General features: G+C 43.2%; 1 pseudogene; it reads right to left on the bottom strand.

Annotated features, from left to right (window-relative positions):
- Positions 1-3,352: 3,352 nt before the first annotated feature.
- On the bottom strand, positions 3,353-6,492 carry LOC132597048 (UDP-N-acetylglucosamine--peptide N-acetylglucosaminyltransferase 110 kDa subunit pseudogene; annotated as a pseudogene).
- Between the last annotated feature and the right edge of the window lie 1,950 nt (positions 6,493-8,442).

The following is an 8,442-nucleotide window of genomic DNA, read 5'->3' as shown; positions in this document are numbered from 1 at the left end:
CATTTAAAACAAGTCTTTGTTTTCTTTTGATTGTTTTTGAACCCCACTTTAGTTAATGCTGCAGCCACAGCAGCACCCTGTATATAAGTAGGCCCAACGTCTGCACAAACGCGAATATAATCCTCCAATGTTCCCCGTTTTCTCCAAGGTCGAATCTCAGCCTGACACGCATTATTAGCATTTTCAAAAGCAAGTTGCTGAACTACAATTGTACAAGTTGAGTCCGTCCACAATGAGTCTCCCCACCGCCTGTGACAACCTATCTACAAAATCAGCATATGGTTCATCAGGTCCCTGTCTAATTGTTGAAAGAGCCTCAGTTTTGTGTGTAGAAGGACATTTCCTCCAGGCTTGTAATGCCAAATGATTTATTTGAGGATAAGCAACAAAGGGATAAGTTAATTGATCTTGTAAAGAAAGATATTGTCCTTCCCCAATCAGCATATGATAATCAACTGGAATATTATGGGCAGCATTCTTTTCTGCTTGTTCAGCAGCCCGTTCATAAAAATCAAACTTCCATATTAAATAATCTTCACCATTTAAACAAGCTCGTGCAATAGACTTCCAATCAGCGGGGGGAAGAGCTTCTCCTGTCAACCATAGCAGCAGTAAAAGGAGCAGTGGGCCCATATTGAGCACAGGCAGATTTTCAATCTTTCAAAACTTTCAAAGGGAGAGCCTGATGCTCCCTGGTAGCTTGTTGAGGATTATTAGGACCAGGTCTTTCTATGACGGGACAACAGAAAATAGGATCTTCTCGTTTTATTGCTCCTTGTACAGCGCGCTGCAAGGGACTGAGTATTTTTACAGATGTAGATTTTTGAGCAAGACAGTCCTTATTAACCTGCAGCTTTCTCACTGACTTATCTATCACAGCCATTAGAAAATCATCCTCAGGATAGTTCTCTCTTTTATGTTTACAAGCCTCATCTGTTAAGTCAAAATGTTCCTCTTCATCTAAACTATTTAAATTAATTAGCTCTTTCGGTTTAGGAAGCGGCGACACAGTAGCTGATAATACAGTCTCTCCTTCTGTCAGAGGCTTATGTTTTTCTGACTTTAAATTCAAATCAACACTATCATGAGAAGCATCTAAACATATTTTTATCGGAGTCCACAAACTATATGTAACAACAGGAGTATGAGTAGGCCCTCGAGACTCATAATAATTTTTTAAATCTTCTCCAACTTTCTGCCAGATTTCTATGTCAACAGAGCCGCCATCAGGAAACCAGGGAGATACACCATGGATATGCTGTAAAAATTCAGTCAACTGTGAGGTAGAAACTTTATTACCCCGAGCTTTAAGCATCGAAAGTAAAACCTGAGCAAATAATTCACACTCCTTTGAGCCCTTTGGCCCCATCTTCTTTTACTTCTGACTATTGCCTTATGCCTCTATTAGTTTCACTTTTACTGGTGGCCACACATATTTTGCATAAGGGTTCTCTTACCTGCACTTTCTTTTTCTTTTAATTGCCTTCACGCTTCAGGTCCCTGTTCGAGTGCCACTTGCCGAGGACTAGCCGGAGAAAGAGCATCTCACCGCCCAGGGTCAGAAGGGAAGGGGTAAGGAACTGAAGTAGCACCGACGGATGGGGTCAGAAGGACCAAGACAACTGATGGTTGCAAGGCAAATTTTATTCCGCTACAGTTGCAGATTATCTAGACTAGAAAAAGGAAGGCTGCCAGATGGTGGTTTACATTATCTACAGACTGTCCCGGCTCAAGGTTAACTTCCCTGGGAGGAAACCCATAAACCCAGAAGCATCAAAAATAACCTGCATGTGCAGGGGGAAGACAGCTTTGCTTGTTTCATTTTACATTCTTTCTGATCTCTGGGCCCTGGTGATTTATCTCCCATGGAATGGAACAAGGAGGGGAACAAGTAGGGACAGTCCCTTCGAGCAGCGGCCGCATGCCTGGCATGTCCTTACCTGCCCTCAAGGCTGACTGCTTCCCACACATATGTTGCCTTGTTTAAGCCTCAAGCCCTCGATCCTTTGTTGAAATACAATAATTTCATTCCTATGGTTTTCAATACCAAAAACTCAACCTCCAGGAGGGCTAGAGTCTAATTTGTACTCCAAACAAGTAGCAGTGCAGTTCACTACTACCGAGGCTGAATCCATAAAGACTTCAAGACCACGTCCAGAAGACAAGTTATTATATATAATACCCTAGAAGGTCTGAAACATAATTATCATATACATAGCTGGTCCTTCAGAGCTTTTTACCTATAACATGTTTTTTGATGAAAGTTATTTAATGTACTGGAGATAACTGTGACTTACTGATCAAATATTTGAATACTTATACTTACCTGGGATTTCATTTCTGCTGAAAGAAAAAGGAAGAACAGGACTCACTAAAAAAAACAAACAAACATTAGAAATGAAAGTAAAAATCTTAACACACACTATCACTTTTGGAAGCAGCATAGAGGGGCAGTCAACAGTAAAACACTGGTGAAATAGGTCAACACTCTAGGCCAAAAATCCATTATTATTATCATCAGTGACAGTACCACAACTGTGCCCTTCAGAATTAATAATCACTCCTAAGAATCTTCATTTGGCACCAGATGATGTGGTTAAGAGAAACACTCTGGGAGGTTTTGAATCAGACTTGGTTTTTTGTTAGCCAAGTTACAGGAGAATTTTTAAAGTGGGGGGAAGGAAGAAGGAAATGGACCAGGAAAAGAATTTAAGGCATCATCTATACACCAACAAAGCACTGATAGTTCCAAACATTATGTCAGAAACTTAAATGACTGATATAGGCTCAAGTGGTTTATAAAACCTATAAAAAGACTACACCGGCAAAATCCCCATTTATCTGTAGAGTTCAGAAACTAAAACAAGGAATATTTTAGCTTAAAACCTTATCTCAAGAGAATCATATACACTTCACATGAATAAAAATACCTGAAACCAAACATTTTTAAAAGCTCCGATACCCCAAATATAAAGAAAAATATTAATTCAGAAGACTCAATCAATCCATGATAATCACAAAACGGCTGGGCAATCTCTATCTCCCTTCCACACTAACCATCCATCCCATGGAAGACCAAGGGAGATCAGACCTTCCAGACTTACCTTCCAGACACCTGGCTGCTGCAAAATTCTATGGAGACTCCTTGTGGAACAGTAGTTTCCCATCTCTTGTGTCTCTCCCTATTGTGATCATGATCATGCAGGAAGCAAGTCTGGCTGTGCTATTTCTTATCATTGTCTGTCACCCATCTGCAGCATGGTATTGTACAGATAAGGAAAAAGTAGTTCCCTTTCCCCCAGAAGGTTGAGGCTCAGGTACAGGGTAATTCTCCTGTGCACACAGTCATAATTTAGGCCGACTCAGCGACTTCAACAGGCTTAATCATGTGATCAGGTTTGTTGCCAGCTGCGTAATGCTCCCACATCTGTAGATAGAGCCACTCTAGGTCCATTGTGTATTGTTTGGTGTTGAACAGAGGGCTAGATGTTCTCTGCTTCCAGACTTTGCCACGAAGTTTCTTCAGGTATTCTAGATCAGTTCCCAGTTTCACAGCTATGTCTTCATATTCTTGTCTATTTTGAGCAATAAGCTCAAGACAGCCTAAACAAGTGAGCTGGGAAGCTGCAACTCGGGAAGCAAGAGTCTCTCCTGGCATAGTCACCACGGGTGTCCCTGACCAAAGGACATCCATCCCTGTGGTGTGTCCATTACAGAGTGGAGTGTCCAAGCAGACATCAGCCAGCTGGCCTCTCCAAACATGTTCCTCCTTAGGAGCAACAGGTGAAAAAATGATACGCTTCTGGGGAAGGCCCATCTTTTGTGCATACTGTTGAATATTAGGTTCTCCTACTGCTGGAAAACGCAACAGCCACAGTACACTATTGGGAACACGCTTCAGAATATTTGCCCACATCTGCAAAGTAGATGGGTCAATGTTATATAACTGATTAAAGTTACAGTACACAATGGCATCTTCCGGTAACCCGTACTGAGAACGTGTGGTTACAATAATGGTACGGGGAACCTCCTCTCCAGTGGCAGCCTTAATGTTGATCTGGGTAGTTGCCAGTCCATTGCTAAGACTGAATCCATTAATTGTTATCTGAATTTGTCCTCTGTTAATCATTTCAATAACTGCCTCTGCAATAGTATTCATAGGAATGACAGGCATATTAAGAGCTGTATTACTGCTGTCTGCGTTGTCTCCTCCATCAGGACATTTCATCTTGACAATCTGCACATCTGGGAGACTATCAAGAAATGCTTTGAGGTCGATGCCATTCAGCACAATCCGATTGTCATAAATGTGCCCATTGGACTGAAAATCGATGACTGCTTTCTTCTTCAGGTGAGGGAACATATTAGCATGATCACCAATAAAGAAAGTATGGGGCATATAAGCCAGTTTCTCAGAATACTGCTCAGCAACTTCAGCAGGTGAAGTTTCCTGATCAGTGATGATATAATCCATGAAAAGCATGCCACTGGTCCCAGGGTAGCCCAGCCACATTGCCTGAATAGGAGCTGGCCTGAGAGCAAAGAGTTCATTTCGAGCACCCCTGGTATAACCATTCATATTTACAAGGATGTGTATACCATCTTGATGGATGCGATCAGCTGCTTTCCCATTGCATGGAATCTGAGAAAGATCAATGAAATGATGGGCTTCTGCCATCACCTTCGCTCGGAAGTTTGTGCCATCATCTGGGCTCAGGGCATAACAGGATACCTCAAATTTATCAGGATTGTGCATGCCTGGAATAGACTGCATAAGATGAGAAGTAGGATGATTCCCAAAGTCAGAACTCACGTATCCTACACGCAGTCGACCATCACTGAGCTTCAAGTCTTTTGGATGTTCGTACGGTGGTTTGTGAAGGACACTGATCTCATCCAAGCAGAGGTTCCCGTGGCTCTCAGCAATAGCCTTCCTGAAGCCATGAGAAAGAGGATAGAGCATACTATGATGAGGCTGCACAGAAGGCAACCTATTCTTCTCCAGCTGGTCAGCCACAATGCTGACCAACTTCTTCATTCGCTCATCATAGTCTGTCCAATCACAGACAATCTGCAGGCATGAGCCAAATCACAATAAGCGTCAGGAAAATCAGGTTCAAGCTTCAGAGCAGTGCGATAAGAAGCAATTGCTTCTGGAATATTCCCTGAATACTTGTGAATGGAAGCCAGATTGCTGTGGGCATCCGCAAGGGCAGGGTTAATCTGAATGGCACGAGTATAACACTGCAAGGCTCCCTGAACATCCTGCATCTCCTTTAGAGTGTTTCCCATGTTACAGTAGGCATCAGCAAAGGTAGGACTGATTCGAACAGCCTCCTTATAATGCATCAGAGCTTCCTGCAGTTTTCCCTGCTGCTGCAATACACTTGCTAAATTTGAATGGGCAACAGCAAACTCTGGGAAGACCTCTAATGCTTTACAATACAAGCGAACTGCCTCTTCAATGTTTCCCTGGTCTCCTTTGATATTGGCTAGGTTATTCAGAGAGTCTGCATGGGTGGGACACAGCCGCAGAGCTGTATTATAACAATCTTCTGCTTCGGCAACACTGCCCTTCTCTTCCAGAGCATTGGCTAGGTTGCAGTAAGCATCAGGGAAATGTGGTTGCAATTCAATAGCTCGCCTGTAGGTGTCTATTGCCAGATCTATCAGGCCTTGCTCATAGTATACACAAGCCAGGTTGGCACGTACCACTGCACGATTCGGGCTCAAGCTTAGGGCACAAAGGTAAGCTGCCACAGCTCTGTCAAAAATCCGTGCCTCTTGCAAGACGTTTCCTAAATTGATATAAGCATCCAGAAAATTGGGGTCAAGGGTGACAGCCTTTTCAAAGTGATGAATTGCAAGCCAAATCTCCCCTTGTGCATTGAAAACACAGCCACGATTACTCCAAGCTACTGCAAAGTTCGGTTGCGTCTCCATTGCTTTCAAATAACATGCCTTGGCTCCTTCCAAGCGACCCAGGGCTTTCAGCAGGTTCCCCAGGTCACTGCGAACACAGTACAAATCAGGATTGCACTGAAGAGCAGAGACGTAAGCTTGTACTGCCCCTTCCATGTCGCCTGCTGCTACCAAAGCGGCTGCCAGGTTAATATAACCATCGATGAAATCTGGTTTGAGATGCAATGCATGCCGGTAATGCTCAATTGCTTCCTGCAACTGCCCTCTTTCCTTGTACACATTCCCCAAATTCGAATAGGCTTCTGCCAGAAGAGGGTTCTGTTTAATTGCCAGAGTACTAAAGTGGGCAGATCCGTCCAGCCTTCGACACTGGAAGTGTAGAGATGAAAGTAATAAAAGTACTCCAGTATTGTCTGGCTCTTGTCTCCACAGCTGCATGCAGTGTCTCTCAGCTGCCTCAAAATCTCCTGTCTGATATTCTCGATGTGCCAACTCAGCTAACCCTTGGAAGGAAAGCATACGTTTCGTTGGTTCTGTGCTGTCGGCCACGTTGCCCACAGAAGACGCCATCTGGAGCTTCTGCAGAGAGTGAGAAAAGAGGTTAATTGAGTCCCGCTGCCGCCACTACTGGCAAGAATGTTTCTAGAGGTAGCAAATATGAGGGCAGCAGCCATACCACTGCTTTGGCAGGCTTAAGCGGCGGCGACAGTTACAGGCACCGAACCTTAGGAACTCTGGTTGGTCGTCTAACTCTCACGCTCTTGAAATCTTCATTCTTAACCCTGCCCTCTTCCATCATTTTTCTCCTAATCAGGGAATAAAAATTACCTATACACTTGCCTTAGAAGAAATCAAAAGTCAGTAGTCCAAACACTTTTTAAAATTCTGTTTTCTGTCCAGTTGGAAAGGAAATACATGATTGACTTTACTTCATCATTCATACAGTCAATGTGGAAAACATTAGGGCCGTGAATTTCAATACAGTAAGATCAGAAAATTTTAAATTGGCCTTCCCAAACCACTAATAAGTAACCGATGTTGTATATAATGCTAAAATCTTACAGACTGAGTTTGATATTTTTAAAGTTCTGAAAGGATTAGCTAATTTCTCCTCATCATACTTCTCATGCCTCAAACCTGAGTATTACTTTTTTTAAAATAAATTTATTTATTTTTATTTATTTATTTTTATTTTGGCTGCATTGGGTCTTCAATGCTGCGTGCAGACTTTCTCTAGTTGCGGCGAGCGGGTGCTACTCTTTGTTGCGGTGCCTGGGCTTCTCATCACAGAAGCTTCTATTGTTGTTCCACAACTCTATGGGTTCCTTTTTAGGTCCTATGAAGAACCCTAGAAATTAATTCATGTAATTATAGGTTTTTGCAAAATTGTCAAAAGTGAGATATTTTAACTTCCATCAGGTAAGACCAGCGTCTCTTTCTTTGCCAATTTTCCTTCTATCATATTCCGCTATGTTGGATCATATTGGAATGGCCACAGGCTTTTTTGAAATCTGGCTAAGGAGATTTTCTTTTCTACTGTGGTACGCGGACCTCTCACTGTTGTGGCCTCTCTCGTTGTGGAGCACAGGCTCTGGACGCACAGGCTCAGCGGCCATGGCTCACGGGCCTAGCCGCTCCACGGCATGTGGGATCTTCCCGGACCGGGGCACGAACCCGTGTCCCCTGCATCGGCAGGTGGACTCTCAACCACTGCGTCACCAGGGAAGCCCTAAGGAGATGTTATAAGTGAGGTTATTATGTGATTTTCAGACATCACCATATGTAATTGACTATATACTATCCCATTACAGGAATAACTTCCAGTACTCATACTGACTATTCTACTGACTTAACTAGCACAAGACACAGAAGCATAAGGACAAAAACCACCTTACAATATAGCCATGTCTTGCACTTCACAGCTCTCAAAGCATGTGCGTTTGAAGAAGAAAAAAAGAACTGAAAAGTACAAAACCAGAAGCTATTTTGTGGAAAATTATTTCAATCATCAGGCATGTGAAAGATAAGTCAAAGATTCAGTTTTTATCAATGCTTAGTCAAAACGGAAATTTTCTTCTGTCAAGAATATACTCCAGGGGCTTCCCTGATGGCGCAGTGGTTAAGAAGCCACCTGCCAATGCAGGGGACAAGGGTTCGAGCCCTGGTCCGGGAAGATCCCACATGCCACGGAGCAACTAAGCCGGTGTGCCACAACTACGGAGCCTGCGCTCCAGTGCCCGTGAGCCACGACTACTGAGCCTGCGAGCCACAACTACTGAAGCCTGCGTGCCTAGCGCTCGTGCTCTGCAACAAGAGAAGCCACCGCAATGAGAAGCCTGTGCACCACAACAAAGAGTAGCCCCCATTCCCTGCAAGTAGAGAAAGCCTGCGCACAGCAACGAAGACCCAACACAGCCATAAATAAATAAATAAATAAATAAATAAAAGAATATACTCCATCAACAATGTGTGTAATGGAATGGTGTGAATGAGTATTTTATCAGAATTCCTGTAATGCAC

The sequence above is a fragment of the Globicephala melas genome, chromosome 3 (assembly GCF_963455315.2).
Source record: "Globicephala melas chromosome 3, mGloMel1.2, whole genome shotgun sequence".
Taxonomy (NCBI): Eukaryota; Metazoa; Chordata; class Mammalia; order Artiodactyla; family Delphinidae; genus Globicephala; species Globicephala melas.
This window is presented reverse-complemented; position numbering and strand designations above follow the sequence as displayed.